Below are 18,226 nucleotides of genomic sequence, written 5' to 3' on the forward strand. Positions count from 1 at the left end.
GGGGGCTGAGGCAGCGTTGCCGCCTTGTGCTGGACAAAAAATCGGGGTCCTCATTCAGATGATGAAGAAGATCCTACCGGTTGGCCTTTTCCTCCTCTGACAACATTCCCGGCACCAACTTCGCGCACGCTTTCCTCATGGATAAGTTTTCTGTCACGATCTCAAAAGCTTGGGTTTGAGGAATGCTCAAGTCATCAGCAATCATTCTGATACTCATTCTACGATCACTGTTAAGTAAATGTTTTCCTCGCTACACATTTTCGTTGGTCTTGCTGGTCGAAGGGCGTCTAGAGCGGTCGTCTTCCTCCACTCTTTCCTTACCTTCTCGGAAAAGCTTGTGCCACTCAAAAACACCTCATCTACCCATGGAAGCGTCACCGTAGGCCTCCTTAATCATGTTGTGAGTCTCTTTGCCCGTTTTACCAAGATTTACTCAAAATGTGATCGCGTATCGCTGATCCAGTAAACGCTCGACGATTCTGCGTGACCAGACGTTTCGACAGGGGTTCACAGTACAAGCGACCTCCTCTCTTCAACGGCCGAGAGCCGACTGCCGATTTTCCCCTGCATTCCCAATATCCCCCTTCAACGATCCTGCATGAGCAGACCACCTCTCGTCCGCCCGTTCACCCAGGAAAAAACCAGTCCTACTACTTTCAGAACAGACCCTGTATAACGCTAGGGGAAACGCCAAAGGAAAAGTCGTTGTTGTGCTGCGTAACATTGAGTATATTATTTTGAGTAGATATAAAAAATAATGACGCATTTATTTAGAATGTAAAGTTATGTTGTTTCACTGGTACGGGATATTGTACACAATTGCATTTCTAGAGATAAGAATTGAATACCGTATTAAAAACGCAAAAACTTCTGATAACGCAGATCACCACATAAACACGTAGTGGGGTATCTGAAGGTCACGCTAAGCATTTTAAGCAGTTTTTTCATTTATCACTGTCACGCCCAGTGACCGAAATGTTTTTTTTTATCCCGCTGTGCTATGCATTCTCTAAGGGTAAAGCAGAAAACCTTTTGCACGATTACAGACATCGAGAAAATTAGCTCACCGGTCAAATTGCCAAGCGCTTGAATTTTTCAGTCATTTACAAAAAGAGACGCATTTCACCACACGACATTTCCATGGCATATAGGAATTAGGAATTGGCTAAAAATTTATTCTGTTTCCAACAAACTTTTAGCATTGCGAAAGTCGTTGTGCATGGCGCATGCTTCAAGAGGGTATTTCTTCAGGATTAAAAATAAAAGTATAAAACTGTGACAGACTTCATTACTAAGTTTTACAGCTTATGTTGAAGCATTTCCTTGTCAGAAAATTATGAAACACATTTTAGACACTATTTTTATATTGCAATTCTGAAAAAAAGCCTATACCCTGCCACCCCTCCCGAAGTTAAGAGCTTAGAAATAATTTTACAGCAAGAAATTATGATTTTTTAAATTCATTTCTTGATAAACGCACTATTTCCTCAATCTAATATTCTCGAGCAGTAAACCCACACGGGATAGTCCAAGTTTTCGGCCACGTCCTTTGTATGGTGGACATGTCGCTTCTACTTTTCGACAAGGGCGGCTGCTATGGTGGACCACGCCCACTCTGACCTCTTGAGGACCCGGCGCCGTTAGCTTCTGCTCCTCTAGCTCTATACCACATGAGCGTCCATCGCCACCTAACGTTTTTATTATGCATGGGATGTCACTAATCTCGCGGCCAATTCAACACACTTTCTGTTTTTCCACGTGTCATTATCAGCGCCTTTCTGTGAATAGTCATGGTATCATCGAAATACGCTTGTTGCCTTAGTCCGCTAGGCTAATCAAGCGTTTCAGTGTGTCATCGAGGAAAGTCAAATCTGCTCGAGCACATATTATCAGTAATCAGAAGGAGGGCAGCCACAGGCGTAGAAGGGGCCCTCTGAGTTGCCGAGCTCAATCACCGAAAATCTAGATAAATTCTCCCCACGCGACAATGTGGAGTACATATCTACCCTCAAGGGGGATTACATATCTAGCCCCAAGGTAGAGCAGATATGTAATAAGGGAGTAATAAGTAATAAGGGAGGGTAATGTACAGGTAATAACATACTAGCATACATGCACCCGCTCGCGCAGCAGCGCGCCATTTCGTTGTGTCTTATCCTACATTGACCATTTCGTAGCAGTTCCCTAGTTGCGTCTTCTGTCTTCCATAGTTTTCATCGCAACATTCTATCGCGCCTCAAAAGCGGAAGAGCATTTCCTGCCGAGAAATCTGGCAGAAGTCTTCTTTTCTTAGGTGGTCCATGAGCTATATTTCGCCATAATGATGGGACTGGATGGACAATGTTTAAGAGAGTGCCCCAAAAAGTTTCTTTACGGTATGCATAGGAAAACAGCAAAGACAAAGAACACAACCAGAAACGTCAATACTCCTGTCTCATGGCTGCTCTTTTCTTCATGATCATATCCCTTACAAAAATTTTTAGACAGTAGGCTATTGTTTATAAAGTCTATGGACTCTCTATAGACAAATCCTAGAGAACAGTCCATAGGTAATACGAATGCTGTTGACAGTCTATACATAATCTATGAATTTATGGCCATACACTTATAGTAGACTTTTGTCTGTAGTCTATAGATTATTATTAGACAAAAATAAATATCTATAGGAAGGCAATCGAGTTTATAGACGGCATATAGAGCATTTTTATAAGGGATGCTGCCGAACCCGGACCAGATTTGCCGTCCTTAGCGGCTTCATTTGCGATCTTAACACAACTACGGCTGCTAAATGCCGCGAGCAATTCTTTTTTTCCATTGTGTCTTCAATTCAGAGATTTATAGCGTTTCTGTTTTGTGTGTTATTGCAAAAAATCAGCGAGACTGCTTACATGAGGTGAATTTAAGGGCTTTATTGAACAATTGATAGAAAATGGACAATGATAGAGGTCGGGAAAGCTTCAGCCAATCTTCTAGAACGGGTTTTTTTGGCTCATGGTTAACTGTAGGAATAAGAGAATGTGATAAATTTTAGGTTTTCATTGAAGAACTGTGTTGAAACCCTGTCCTCGGAAAGAAGCCTGCCTTCTTTTAACAAGTGCAAGCCTTCTCATATGTGCGCATTCGTGCCCCCGCCGCAGCCGAAACTAAAGCATGTATCTCTAATGACATATAAGAAGTACGCTGTTGAATAGGCATTGAGGCTAAAACTTATAAGCCGGTTCGCGCTGCGGTCTCTCTGTCAGCGTGGCGTGGATTAAACGATCTCGCCTACGTATATATTGCAGATTTGTGTTCTGTCAGAAGCGTATTATTTGGCAAATTATTCAGATCCTTCATAAAGCTGCAACTCATGATTCGAGGAATCAGACCAACGTATATTCATTTATGCATAGCGCGCGAGCGGGAAACATGCTCCGCGTTTAAAATTAGGGCAGTGGCTGCGTCAATCGCCTGCTTAAAATGCGAGCATCATCATGTACGCTGCTTCATTAAAATGTATTTTAATGACAGTCGACCTGACAGAACGAGACTAATCATTTATGGCTGCGCACCTAGTTACCCCATGGTGTATAGCAGACTCATACGTTGAAGGTTAATTAATTCTTCTTCGGCGCGCAATTTTCGGATGGATCGACTATGCCACAGTGTGTGTCAAACGTTTAAAGCATGGCTCGTCCACTGACGCTGAGGCGGTTTTTTGCAATGACTTGAGAAAAAAATCGTAAAGACCACTGAAATGACGTTGGGTATAATAAAACTCACTTGTGAATGCATCAAATAGTCTTCATTATTGCAGGCGTGTGCCGGAACCTTAGTCACATTACTCGCAACGAAAAGGAATCACAGTACGTTATATCGTATAGATTAAGAAACAGAATTTTAGACAAACACTTCACAGACCAACAATTTGCACTAAAAAACTCAGACTTCTTTGCCATGAGCTTCGTTTTGTCATTAATGATTGAAATATAGACGCCGCAATAAGTTGCAACGCCGTGAACACAATTACAAAATTATTATGCCCAAACCTACGGCATGCTGCAATAACTTAATATATTTCTTAATTTTATAGCTAGATCTAATATGTCTTTGTTACGTAAATATTGAAGGTAATGAAGCTATTTGATACCTTAGGCTCAGCTTTCCAATGGGGGCTCAGGAAAAGATTCTTGGCAGATAAATGTCGTGCCATATACAGTTAACTAGGACAGCCGAGTCAACCACGCCACTCAAAGCGTTGTCTGCCTATTATAAACTGGCTGCATATACAACACAATACAACATATTCTCAGACAGTTCTTTTTAAAGAATGAGCAACGCAACGGGTGGAAATGCTTCTTCTGCCGCTGCTGCTAAACAAGCTGCCCTAGCAGAGGCTCAGCACCGCCGCCGATAGCATCCAGCCGTTCGCGCCACCGAAACACAAGCTCATCGCCGCAGCCGAGATGACCCCAGGAGTTTGCGGCGCCAAAGTAGAGGCTCGGCGGCGCCTTCGAGAAGACCCTGCCATATGGAGCTGCACTGAAATTTCGCATTAGGAAATAGAGTAATCCTCATTACAATTTTTTTCCAGCGTTTTACGGGCAGTTTTTCCTAACATTTCAGTGTGATTCGTCCTTCATGGTGTTTTGTTTTCTTTTGCCTTTGAGTTCGATGTATTTAGTCTTCATACATCTGAGCGCCTTCTGAGCGCTGCCGACTTTTCAGGGTTCCTCTCCCTCTAAGCACGGTGTAAGAAATTGCTAAATAAACACAGTATTTTTTAAACGAACTCGTCTTTCCGATTTCATTTCTTAGAGAATGGCGTGATAATGCGATTAACAACAATTTTTAAACGCGAAGAACAAGGACTTTGTTTCAGAACTTGACTTGCCCCAGCGCGAATGCACACATTGGCCTTAAAGCTCTGACAGCCATGCCTTTTCCCTAAACTACTTGATCCATCCACATCCTCTTCCCTGACTATACTGACTATACTGTGCACGTAAATTAGCCATCCTTCCATCCTTATGCGAAACCCTATTGAAAATCCAACTCGATAGAGAGAGCTTTGTTTAACCTGAGGGAAGACTTAATAAAGGTGTTGTAATGAAGATAAACACACCGAAAACGTATTTTCATCATAGTGATGTTCAGCTCAGAACAATTGCTTTCCGAATATTTACTATGAATTTCTGCCTTTCGCCCTCTCTGTATCTGCCTCTGTCTCTATATTGAATCTGTATTCATTCATTTATTTTTCCTAAGACACATTTTGTTTGATGACTTAGCGCCTTTAGTAAATATTCAAGAGCTTCAAAGGGCCGACTCCATTTATTGAAGGCAGCTATATCCTACAGGGTCATTTTCCCAGGCATTCAAAGTAAATTCGGCGAAAGTGTGAAACGTAGTTGCGCATATAAATACCAGGGTAGTATGTAGCAGCACTTTTTCCAAAAACGGTCACTGGCCTAGTCAACGAAAAGCTCTTATGATGACGACGGATAGAACAGACGTACTCACAGAACAGCATTAAAAAAAAGAGAAAGGAGACAGTTCTTGCGACATGTTACAGGGGAAAACTCAAGCATAGAACTCACCACTTACACTTGTCAACTAAAGTTTCAACTAAGAGATTAAGATTTTTGCGGGGATACGGGGGCCGCAGCTGGCACAGAACAGGGTTAATAGGAGATATATTTTAGAGGTATTTGTCCTGCAGTGGGCGTAGTGATGATATGCATTTTTGGTTATCTTACTACTCATTGTCACCTTCGCACCGCATTTACGACTTCACAGCGCCAAAATCCTCCACTTTTCGCAAGAGACATCGCAGAGAGTCTGCTGTTGTCTCAGTCGGGCTACAGAATAAGATTAAACCTGGACACCGCCACGTAATTCAAAAAGAAAAAGTAGTTTGTAGAAAGCTGGGTAAGGAAGCCGAGTCAACAGCAAGGGAGAGATAGAACTGTCTCAACCGTGTTGCCACAAGGTCAAATGTGGATAACATTTAATGGCATTTAATCCAAGGCGTTTACAAGTAAGTCGCTCACTTGACCGGTGAGTAGCGGTAACTGTTCGCGACACATCGTCCCCCGTAGATGTGACTTTGCCACTTTGTCCTTGAGGTCGACAGAGAAGTAATCGTTACGTCAATTTTGCTAACTATAGTTGACGAAATCACTGCGCTTTAAAGACTTTCTTTTCAAAGCAAGGTTTAAACCTTAGTGAACAGACATAATTATTAGGTCCCCGCCTTGTACGTGTTTTTGTGCGATCTTTTCACTCTCGCCGCATACTACGAGTACTTCAAACTTTCCATTCCGCTTTAAAATACTTCGTATCTCATGGAGGTGAACTGTACCTTCTTTCACTTACGCAGCTTAGCGCTCCCGGCGCAGCACCAATATTTTTCCCGCCGTACTGCCCCCGACAAAGTCCACAACGTTTGGAGTTCAAGAATAGTTTAACCACCTTCATTTCTTCCAAAGGGCAGCATAGGCGTTTTGAAGCCAGCCACTAGCCAGTCCCTCCATATGTATGTTCTTTGCTACGTAGTACTATCCGCAGAGTGCAGATCCCTAGGGTTCCAGATTAAGGTCGATATTTTATATATGCATGTCATAAAACAACCCACATATAAACGGAAAGTAATGCAGTTTATTCCCGGTCAGTGTTCCGGTACCACCAAGCTCAGATGATTACATAGATTTTTGGATGTTTCGTTTAGATTTCGTGGTGCCTTTCGTATTCTTGCTCTTTCTTGTCTTCTTCGTCTTCTTGGTTTCGCCGCTGTTTCCTGAAAACAGAAAAAAACATGCTCAGTACACCGTTGATGCAACTGAAATTTTTCGTTTATCGCAGCGAATGAAGCCCTATATCGTTTTCCGCCCTGACCACCAATTTAAGTTCTGCTGGAGTTTTTTTTTTTCGCTTTGGATGCCGTCACTCCTCTAGATATATGGCCAAGGCGTAAAGTTTCCATTTTTTTTGTTCATTGCACACTGATCCCCCTCTAGTAGTTCAGGGCTTGAATCAAAGCTAAAACAGATTAAATCGGTGACTAAATTTTTAAAACCACCATATTGTGGAAAATCTATAGTCGTTGTCAAGCGACCACCAGAATCATTTTCGTGGCCTACTGAAAGGATTGGGTTTTATATTTTTTTAAAAACATATCGATGCGCAAACCCTGATTACAGTAGCAGAAAATCACCACAGCCAAGAGAGGCAGGAACAGACTGTTCCTGAGAAAAGGAACAGTTTAATACAGTTTTCTTTTCTTGAAATTTAAACAGCGCTACATTTTTCAGACGAATACACAGACAGACATGACAGGACGGGCGCTGTTTCAGAACAGTTACATTTGTAAGTTATTCCTTCGGACGTGCATTGCTTTGATCCTCATTGGCGTTCCGCTCAATCAAGGTTTGCAACATCGAAACAACCCAAATGTATACATTTTCGCCTGCAGAAAATAATCACTTTTCTAATGTATTAATATCCCAAACGTCTTCACGAGACAACAAAAATTCAGGGATCTGAGAGACATTAGAAGTGTTGCTTGCAGAGGAGAACATCGAGCCACCAAGAGCAGGACACCCAGCTGAACCAAGTTTGAGGCCGCCGCGGTGGCTCAGTGGTTACGGCGCTCGGGTGCTGACCCGAAAGACGCCGGTTTGATCCTGGCCGCGGTGGTCGAACTTCGATGGAGACGAAATTCAAGAGGCCGTGTGCTGAGCGATGCCAATGCACGTTGAAGAACCCCAGGTGGCCGACATTTCCGGAGCCCTCCACTACGGCGTCCTTCATAGCCTGAGTCGCTTTGAGACGTTAAACCCCCATTAACCAAGCCGAACCAAATTTGACCTTGATCTTTGCGATATTATGAATAGGTGCGGGAAAAAAAAATTATCAATTCGTGTACACACTTTCCGGGTCGAAATTAGACCCTGCTACTCTGTTCATTTGACGACTGTGACCTAGTCACAGCGATACAGGCCTGCTGCGGTCGAAATTCTTAACACAAAGTTCACGCATACAACTAAATAATGTATTTTGTTATATTTACTGTCACATTGTATCAATGAGTTTTCTTACTGTGAGCAATTTTGCGCATTTCATGGGACATGAAAATGTAACGATATCAATTGCAACCTACAGAATAAGATTTTGATTCACCCAACCAGAATGATTTAGCGAAACATTTTCATGCACAGGGGTGCCGAGAGTGCCCTGAATTTAATCGAAGTCGTTTCAACCAAATGTTTTATGCCTATGAATTTGTGTCGGTGAGTAGACAGAATTCAACACGAAATTTGAAAGTCAAGTAAATCGTTAAATTCTTTCAATACTGTACAGAGAAAAAATAATATAGAAGGCTGCAACCCGCCAGTCTTTCCAGGCACGAAATCATTGGTCTCGGTAACTTATTTGTTGACCCTTTAACGATGTGAGACAAGAGACCGCTTTTACCGCGCTCGTTATTGCACTGTTGGCGGTGGTTAAGATTCGATTGGCGGCGATGCAGCGAGAATAATGAGCTTGGCCTTTGTGTTGCAGCTTAATGATCAGAATTGCTTTGAAAGCAACAACACCCACACTGTGCGCAGGATATGCCAAGTTTTCTTTTCTTTTTTTTTGCAAACGCACAATCATACTGTCGAACGCAAGTTAGTTTAGCTTCTCCCGTTTTTTTTTTTTTGCTCCATTTGTCCTCTGCCATTGGTTGTTGTTCCCGGTGTTTCTGGCCCTACGGTGTGATGTCGTACTGAAGGCTGTTGAAACACTTCAGAGATAGCCCTCTGCTAAGCACGCTACGTCCCGGCGCGAATGAAGGACAAAATTCGGCGCCTTCTCATATAGGCCTCAGTTGCTTTTCCGGATAGACTACTCGCTTGGCATGGACACTGTGTTCAGGTTGTGCGAGAAATAGGCGGAGGATCTTCCTTAAGGCAAGGCAGGGCAGGACACGTTGGAAATAGGGTGCAAGTGAAAGAGCTTCCTCCAGAATGGCCGTTACACAGAATGGCGCTTGCTTCGCCACTTGCCCTTGGATTTGTCAAGCATGGCGCAACGACCAAACTAAAGGTAAATGAAACGCAGGTCTGCATATTGCTCTCCCAGTTCTGTTGGTTCCTTTTTGAATGAGAGAGAGAGAAAGGAATTTTAATGAGGAAAAAGTGGAGAGGTCGGCCGGTGGTAACATAGCCCTGGCCTGCTACTAAACATTCTAAACATTCTAAATTACCCCCAAGGAACTAGCAATCGGCATAGAGAAAAAGTCTATTGCTTCACATGCGCTTGTTGTGTTAACAATCTCGTCCTTGTCTGTGTGTGCGCGGTACCCATTCTTTAAATGTCTGACCAACTCACCCAACAACGCTCTCTCTTAATCCCTATATCGTTTCGAAAACCATAATACTCCTAACACTCCGTGCGCAAACTCAAACTTACTTGAGAACTTTTTAAGGACTCTGAACGATACTTCTAATAAAATTATCATCGCTAGTATGGCGTGAGTGGTAGTTGTTATTTAGCTTCGGGTTGACCGTTAGAATGGGTAGCAATCTTCATCTCCCAAGTAAAAACGTGCACCGATCTGATAATAATATCTAGAAATTATTGCTATCTGCGACGAAGTTGTTTTGTGAGGCTGGGACGAAGCTTGCCCATTTCATTACTTTGAATTGCATCCAGTTCCTACGCACAATTTCCTACACAGAAAGGCTAAAAAATTTTGCAGCTTTTTAGTATTGAACTCATGTATTTCGGGTCGTGTTGCTTCGCTCGAATTTACGAAATCTTGAAAGATTAATGTGTTCAGAGCACACACTAGTCTCGCGAATACAGGAACAGAATTAGGAATCCTTCTCCAAAAAGAGCACAGCAAAAACCTAAAACACTAGAACTAAAACCTTACGCATTCGAACCATGATAAACGAAACAATATATAGCCATAGCTAGACTAACTTAACAACACCGCTTTGCAGTTTAGAGTATACTGGTATTTATCTTTTCCTCTCGTTGGAAGCGTATATACACATATAAGCGCATTTGATCCTTACGGTTGGTAGCAAAAATCAAGTTAACTTTTAACATATATAAGCGCATTTGAACCTTATGGTTGGTGGTATAAATCTGTTTATTTGTTCATGGCCATGTATTCATCAGTGTTTTATCCTGAACATTATATACCTCGTGAGAATTGAATAATGAACTTTGGTTAAGCGCTATTATCGCTTAACAAAAGTTAAGCGATAATAAGCGTTTTATTACTGTACCCAAGAGCTACAGTACAAAAACGCAAAATTACTAGTACCCACTTCAAAACGCAATAAAAATTAGAAGTCATCTATTGCAAACAGCTTTACACAGCAATATGACGGTTTTTGCAAAGTTTTATTCCACCATTGAGTTTGAATTTGTTAGTGCAGCTTCTCCTAAAATGAGAACTTTTCTTCGCAACAGATAGCTTGCGATTAAGAGAAGAGCATTTAAAGGCCGAAAATCGGTCGTAAACGCTTAAAGGCAAATTTTCTTGTTGTCAAAGATGATAACAAGTCGGCAGTATACTGACCAGAACCTGAAGGATCAGACCTTGCAGAGGTAAATGGAATAGGTTGTGGTCCTGCAGCTAAAATGAAAAAAAAAAGTCATATTGAAAGCATTCTGTCGACTCTTTTCGACCGAGAAAATTCGGCAGCCCTCATCACATTCAATAAAAATCCTAACAGTGTAGTGTATCAGTCATATTTCGGTGTGCTACTCACAACGGCACTCAATCAGCACCACTGTAGTGTAGTAGCAATGGCACATTCAACATTCAATACCCTAACGAAACCAGCGTCAGTAGAATAAAAAAATGCCGGAAATATCATATGGCAGCGGCTAATATCTGACTAGCATTTTTTGTCTTTTGTTACTAAGGCGCCTGTTATTTTTTTCGGTGCTTTCTTAAGGGGGAATTCGTAACTGCTCGTGAGCCTGCAGTACTCCGAGACACCTTAGCAGGTTAATGATTTGGAGGTGACGAATAGTACATCGATGTTTGGATGACCATCGGCTCTCTCAGAAGATCGCGTTCACTATTCGCCCACATTTTGAGACTTTCATCGCTACACGTGGATTTCGCACCACATATGTGTAGACAAGATTACAGCCATTTTTGTTTAAATTAAACCATAAAACGGGAAGTAAAAAATAAGGCCTTAAAACTCGCATTGCATAAACAGGAAACCACAGGGCAAACTAATGCTTGAAAAACGCATGAGTTAAGTCTGCGGTGAGCTGTCCATTCATTGAGCGCTAATCGCTTCAATCAGACATTCCTGATTATTTAGCGTTGCCTGAACAGCAGTGGTAAATAAAACTTGCGGAAACAAGCCTGCTTTACTTCGCTTCTCATACACACCAAGTATAAGCTGGAATTGGGGGCATATAGATTTAATTTGTACTTTTGCTATGCTTCATAGTAGCGCAGGTAGATGCCATCGTCATCATCATCATCATCAGCCTGACCATGCCCACTGCAGAGCAAAGGCCTCTGCCATTTCTCTCCAATTAACTCTGTCCTTTGCCAGTTGCGGCCACCGTATTCCCACAAACTTCTTAATCTCATCCGCCCACCTAGCTTTCTGCCGCCACCTGCTACGCTTGCTTTTTCTGGGAATCCACTCCGTTACTCTAAGGACCACTAGTTATCTTGCCTTCACATTACATGCCCTGCCCAAGCCCATTTCTCCTTCTTGATTTTGACTAGAATGTCATTAAGCCGCGTTTGTTTCCTCACCCACTCCGCCCGCTTCCGGTCTCTTAACGCTACTCCTATCATTTCTCTTTCCATGGCTCGCTCCGTTGCCCTTAACTTACGCTGAACCCACTATATTAGCCTCCACGTTTCTGCACTATAGGTGAGTACCAGTAAGATACGACTGTTGTAGACTTTTCTCTTGAGCGATATTGGCAAACTGCCATATGCGCTCCACCCATTCTTATTCTTCTAGTTATTTCCGTCTCATGATCCGTATCAGCGGTCACTACCTGCTTAAGTAGACATCTTCTGTTACTACTTCCTGCACCTCACTATCAATTCCCTAAGGTGGAGTAGATGGAGTAGAATCCACCTTGAGGGATTCGCCTAAACATCTGACCAACACAGTTCCTACTTCTAGTTATTGATCAATTCACTCTCGCCCTACCATATGCTCGCCGTCCCGGTTAGCTCAGTTGGTAGAGCGACTGCTCCGGTGAAGCGGCGGTCCCGGGTTCGAACGACGGACCAGGACGAATTTTTTGTAGCCGTATGGCTGCGCTGGGGTGGATGTGAATGAGTAATTACTCCCTTATTGCAAAACAGTGTACCATGTCACACCCGTGTGAATGCTCAGCTTAAAAAACAGCCCTGAATAAGGACGGCCTCTACTCACCAGGATACATTGATGGCGAACCCCCAGGATGAGGCCAGTCTGGTAGCTTAGTGTGCGCTGTGCAAACCAGGAAAAAAACCGAGAATGCGGTCAGTCAAATTTAGCGGATCTCATCTAGTCCTGGTACCAAAACCTGGGCACGTTGACCGACGCTATGAAAATGCTATGTGTGCGCCTGCGTGGGGAAGCGTCCGGTCTCCGTTTTCTTTAAAAAAAACCGACAACTGAGAAAACTGTGTTTCAGGTTATGTTGCAGATGATATCATCCTTACTTATACTGATCGACCAGATACTTGTGTAGCGCAGAAAGCATATTTGAATGTTTTATTCCGAATCTATGTTTCCTTAAAATACACAGAAATTTTGTTCTGCACTATAACTTCGCTATTACCGGAAAGTATTTTTGGGGGGCAATTTTTACGGCTTATCACTCTTCCGTGAAAAGCGAAAAATATATTGTCAAGTGTATAATTTTTTTAATGGCTGCCAGGACACTGTGGTATCAAACGAAACCACCACGCCGACGAGGCTGTCGGATCTGCCCGCAATAGCGGACTTCGTTTTTATTCCTTTATCAAGAACTGACGCAGCGTCTGTGCTAGGCAGGCTTGCACTGGAGCTCACACTTTCCGCATGGAGCACTGGCCAGGTTTTCAAAGGTCGCCTAAGGGCACTGGATCTTGGACTGCGCCTTTGTCTTCCTAATAATATGCCCCGTCGCGAAGCAACATTTCTGTGCCGTCTATGGCTCGGTGTTGCAATTAAAAAAACTGTATACGTTCCGGATTAAGGTGGCTGGCAGCGCTGCTTGTGAAAGATGTGGCTGCGTGGTGACAATTTTACATCTCCTCCGTAAGTGCCCTGCTCTTTCGGTCTGAAGACATGCGCTCCGTAGTGCTGTGGACTGCCTCGATTCTCGCCCTTTAACAGAGGACAACTTCCTGGGACCGTGGCCACAGCAATCGACTGCCTTCAAGGCCTATAAAGCACTCTTTTGCTTCCTGAGAGTGACTGGTTTGAGGGACCACTTGTGACTGTGCCCCTCGCCCCTCTCGCATTCCTTTTTCAATCCCCTCATTCGTGTTCCCCAGTTCAGGGGAGCCAACCGGACCACCCTTCTTGGTAGCATCTCTGCCTTCCCTCTTCCTCTTTATATATATATATATACATATATATCGTGAAAAAGTACTCAACACAATTTATTCTTCTTCGATCTCTTCAGCCCACCTTTCTATGCAAGAGAACCCGTCTTTCGCGTCACCAATGACTTGTATTTGGTCACTTTTACTAGAAAATGGCTTTAGTTCTGCCTCCTGGCGTGCCTTGCTGGAGTTTTCTGCACTGGAAGATCAACTGGCCATGGTACGACAAGCCGCCGACCTCCCTGACATTCAGTTCTCTACCCCTATATATTCTGTTACTGCTGTTACTACGTCTGCTGGATGGAATTGAAATGTTGCCATTTCTTTGCCGAACAGGTAGCTGCGGTCCGACTAAACAACTGGAAACTATTCAGTGCACTCATTTTTGCACAAATGGGTTGAAGAGGGACGCTCATTGTCTGAAATTTTTTTTTCAGATCAATGTTCCACACTCCACCACAGGACACTCAATGAACAATCAAGAATTTCTCGCATCATTTCACCTCTAACCCTTTAATATTCTCTCTCCTCTGCTTACCGAGAGTGGAGATCTTGATGTACGGGCCTCTCATCAGACTTCTTATAGTTCACTCTAATTAGACACGTGCACTCAGGCAAAAAAACATTTAAACACTTGCTACATTTATTACAATAACTCCCTTTATTAACAGTCCTTCCAATGCCTGTTACTCCAATAGAAGTTGTGCATTTTCTTGTATTTTTTTCTGTTAGAATGCGATCGGTATATTGTTTCCCGGCCCAGGAGGTGTTTATTTTTCAGCCTTATTGTTATTAGTTCCCCCAAAGTATTTCGTAGCTGCTATCTACGTAAGTGGCCATGCCGCGACCTCTTTGCGTATGGAAAAGGATACAGAAGCTACGCTACACTAATGCATCGCACTTATTGTCTGGAGGCTACGGCAATGCTACGAATTTTTTCCTTGCGTATCACGGCCTGCAGTCGACCGCACTCAGTAAGCATTTTATGCAGCATCGAGACAAAAGAAACAAGCGCATTCATTCAATGCAAAGTTAGTATGAAAAAGTACGGCATTTTTAAACCATTGGAGGATTACGCGCGCTGAGACCAAGTGTTCATTCATTTGGTGCAGCAAACATTTGGCCCTAAGTATTGACTTGTTCATCCGTTTAAATTTGAATGCATTTCTTCGTACTAGCAGCGAATAAATATTCATCTTCGGCAACGTGCGGCGCTACTCTAAGCAGTGACCACGATGAAGCTCAATGCAGTCGAAACGACCCCTGATAAGAACCAATCAGAGGGCGGCGAAAACATGCACCATATCCTCTGATCTCGAACTGAAACGCATCTTTTCCATACATTTGATGGTTGACGGGACAAAATCACCACTTATAAAAATCTGAAGTTGCAAATAACTATAATTTAGTGTACATTTGCGGAACTGTGAGCAATTTCGCTGCATCAGAACAGTCGGCACAGACCTTTCATAACGGCACAGACATAACGGCACAGACCTTTCATGTCTTGTAGGGAACCCAATAGATTAATTGATTGGTAAACGATATGCTCTTTAATCAGAGGACATTATAATTTCGCTATTATTACGTAGCCGTAGTGGCTCGGTGGTTATGTTGCTAGGCATCTGACCGTAAAAGCCCGGGTTCGATCCCGGCCGCGGCGGTCGCAGTTTGATGATGGCCAAATTCTGGAGGCCCCTGTGCTTTACGATGTCAGAGCACGATAAAGAGTACCCCGAGATCAAAATTATCTGGAGCCCTCCACTACGGCGTCCCTCATAGCCTCAGTCGCATTGGGACGTTAAACACCATTACCCTTAAGCCAAAGTTATAATTTCTCTATTATTTAATGGATTTTTTAGCGCTAGCTGATATGTCATATAGAGGTTGTTATCCATTATACAACTGAACTGATATAAAGTCATGACGGCTTTCTTATGACTTTCAAAGGCAGTATTAGTACCTCCAGAAGGGACCCAGTGGGCATGACAGCGCTAGAAACTTTCTGTCCCACTTTTTCTTGGGATCCAGCGGATTAACAACTAAAGAAAGTGCGTACGCATTATAAATAGCACACTCGAAGTTGCGGTGCCTTGATGCCAGTCTCGAATTACCCCTTGACGACACTGGCCTTTTTATCTCTGAGGATGATAACTGCTATCCCCTTCCTTTCTCTCGTTTGTTGATTGAATATTTATAGGCAATCTTCATTTGTTTGCTCCGTCAATTGTGCTAATATTTTTTAGGAAGAACCCTTTCGCTGAAGTATTTTTGTTCCTCCTTGTGTGAAACCAAAGCTCAAATTCTGAAGCAGGAAACAGTATCACATGAACAGAGCATCAGAACTGAACAGAAAATAGGAGTTTACAGATTGGGCTTCAAACAAAGCGGTTCACTTTTTTCTATAAGTGATTCTTTTCGAATCAGACCTAGAATAGTCGTATTTATTTTGTACCACAAATTTTCATAAACGAAGCTAAGATTCTATATAGAGAGAGAGGAAAGCCGCCGCGGTGGCTCAGTGGCTATGGTGCTCGGCTGCTGACCCAAAAGACGCGGGTACGATCCCGGCCGCGGCGGCTAGAATTTCTTTGGAGGAGAAATTCTAGAGGCCCGTGTACTGTGCGATGTCAGTGCACGTTAAAGAACCCCAGGTGGTCGAAATTTCCGAAACCCTTGACTACGGCGTCTCTCATAGCCTGAGTCGCTTTGGGACGTTAAACCCAATAAACCAACCAGAGAGAGAGGAGTGTCGTCGTTATCAGTAGGACTCTGGTCAAATCATTTTCACCGCAAGTGCCAAACCACAGTGTTAAATATAGGCGCTGTTTCTGGGACCTGTTTCTTCCACCTTCTTCATATATCGCACGAACCTTCTGGGACATAAAAATGGCCCAAGGACCAAACCTTGAAACGTAGGCCTTTTGAATTCGATTCTTATTCGTCTACTTCCTGATTATGCTTTCGGCCAAGAGAGCAGTGCTGTTTTCCGGAGCGCATTTGGGATATCAGTCACGTTTGCGGGATTCTAGCATTATAGAAGAATACTTAATTACGTGGTTCTGGGATACGTATGCCATGCCCAAACACCTTCCTTGCCTGATCACTGCAATCTTTTTATTTGTTTCACAGCCTGTCTGTATCTACTCTTCGCCTTTGTGTTTTCCTGAGTGTAGCATTCACGTTCAACTTTAGAGAAAATCATGACTGGAGCAGGCAGGAACTTCGCTACCTTGATGTGCGACCTTTCACAACCTTGAAAATATGGCATGCTGTCTGTGACTCAATGATAAGCGACAAATATTCTTCTACGAAGAGATTTAATCATCACTACAATAAACGCACTGCACATGCAATTGTAAAGATAGATATTGAGATTACGGTAAACAAGCGCAAACCTTTGGACCTGCTTTGAAAATTCGATGTGACAGGGCTCAGCACCACCGCGCTTAGGGTTTCTTGCGTTCGCAATTGGGAATTCTTGATAAAAAAAGACCCACACATGGTGAAGCATTTTTGATAAGTAGGTCCTCAATACCGTGGATGCAGTTTTAATTTCATCGCATTGACCCAGTCGCAGCCAACGAGGTTGGGTACTCTTTAAATATCCAAAAATTCAGCTCTCGCAGACTACTACTAATATGTACCCCGTTATATGTACCATCACTTTTTTCATTAAATTCGATTTACTTACTTCAAGCCTTCCTGCGCACGTAACAATTTTAACGGCAAGTTGCAAGTTTAAATGTGATTTGCCCTATCAAGATCATTTAGCCCAACATTTCTTTGCGCACAGGTGAACAAAAAAACAGGATTTAAACCTAGGACTTTAAAGGCACAGCCTTTCAGGACAGCGAATTTGGTTTGGTTCTATGGGAGCTTAACGTCTAAAAGCGACTCAGGCTATGAGGAACGGCGTAGTCGATTGATCCTGATAGTTTCGACCACCTCGGGTTCTGTTAACGTGCACTGGCACTAAATGAATTTCTTTAATGCTGTATGTAAATAATAACAACTGTTTCACAGTCAACTTAAAATATAATATATTGAGCTGCGCCTCGACAAACGCCTTTACCCTCCCCCTCATCCATCACTCACGGTGCCGGAGTCTCGCCTTCTTCGGCACATTCAGATGAGTGCAGTTATCACCCCGTCCCGCCTCTTCCTCTATCGCTATCGATCGGACCCTTCCTGTCCCAACTGCCCCTGTATCTATGCGGACCTGGCCCATTGCCTCTTCTATTGCCCGGCTGCTCAGCAGTCGGGTTCCTTCCCTCCACCCTCTCTATCCATCACCACCCGGCTCGACTGGCTTGGCGCTGAAGGGGAAGAAGAACAGCGGCTTCTGGTCGCCCAGGCGGTCGAAATGCTCGGCCTGTAAATTATGGTCGATTAAAAGTCTTTACTACTACTACTACTAATATATTTGCTTTGTAGTGCCGAGAAAAATATTTGAACAGAAAGCTTTCGAAGTCACGACTAAGCCGTCTATACATGAAGTCACTTGGTCTCGACAGATTTTGTCGGCCCTCTTATGATCGGAGTTGAGAGAGAGTTTGGCCGTAGTCGTTCTTGCTGGGGAAATTTAGCCTTACTTTCTTACCACCGTAGCAGTACTGAGAAAAATAATTGAACAGACAGCTTTCGAACTCACCACTAGGCCGTCCATGACCCAAA

Source organism: Amblyomma mixtum, chromosome 8 (genome assembly GCF_055824585.1).
Source record: "Amblyomma mixtum isolate Tamu chromosome 8, ASM5582458v1, whole genome shotgun sequence".
In the NCBI taxonomy this organism is placed as follows: Eukaryota; Metazoa; Arthropoda; class Arachnida; order Ixodida; family Ixodidae; genus Amblyomma; species Amblyomma mixtum.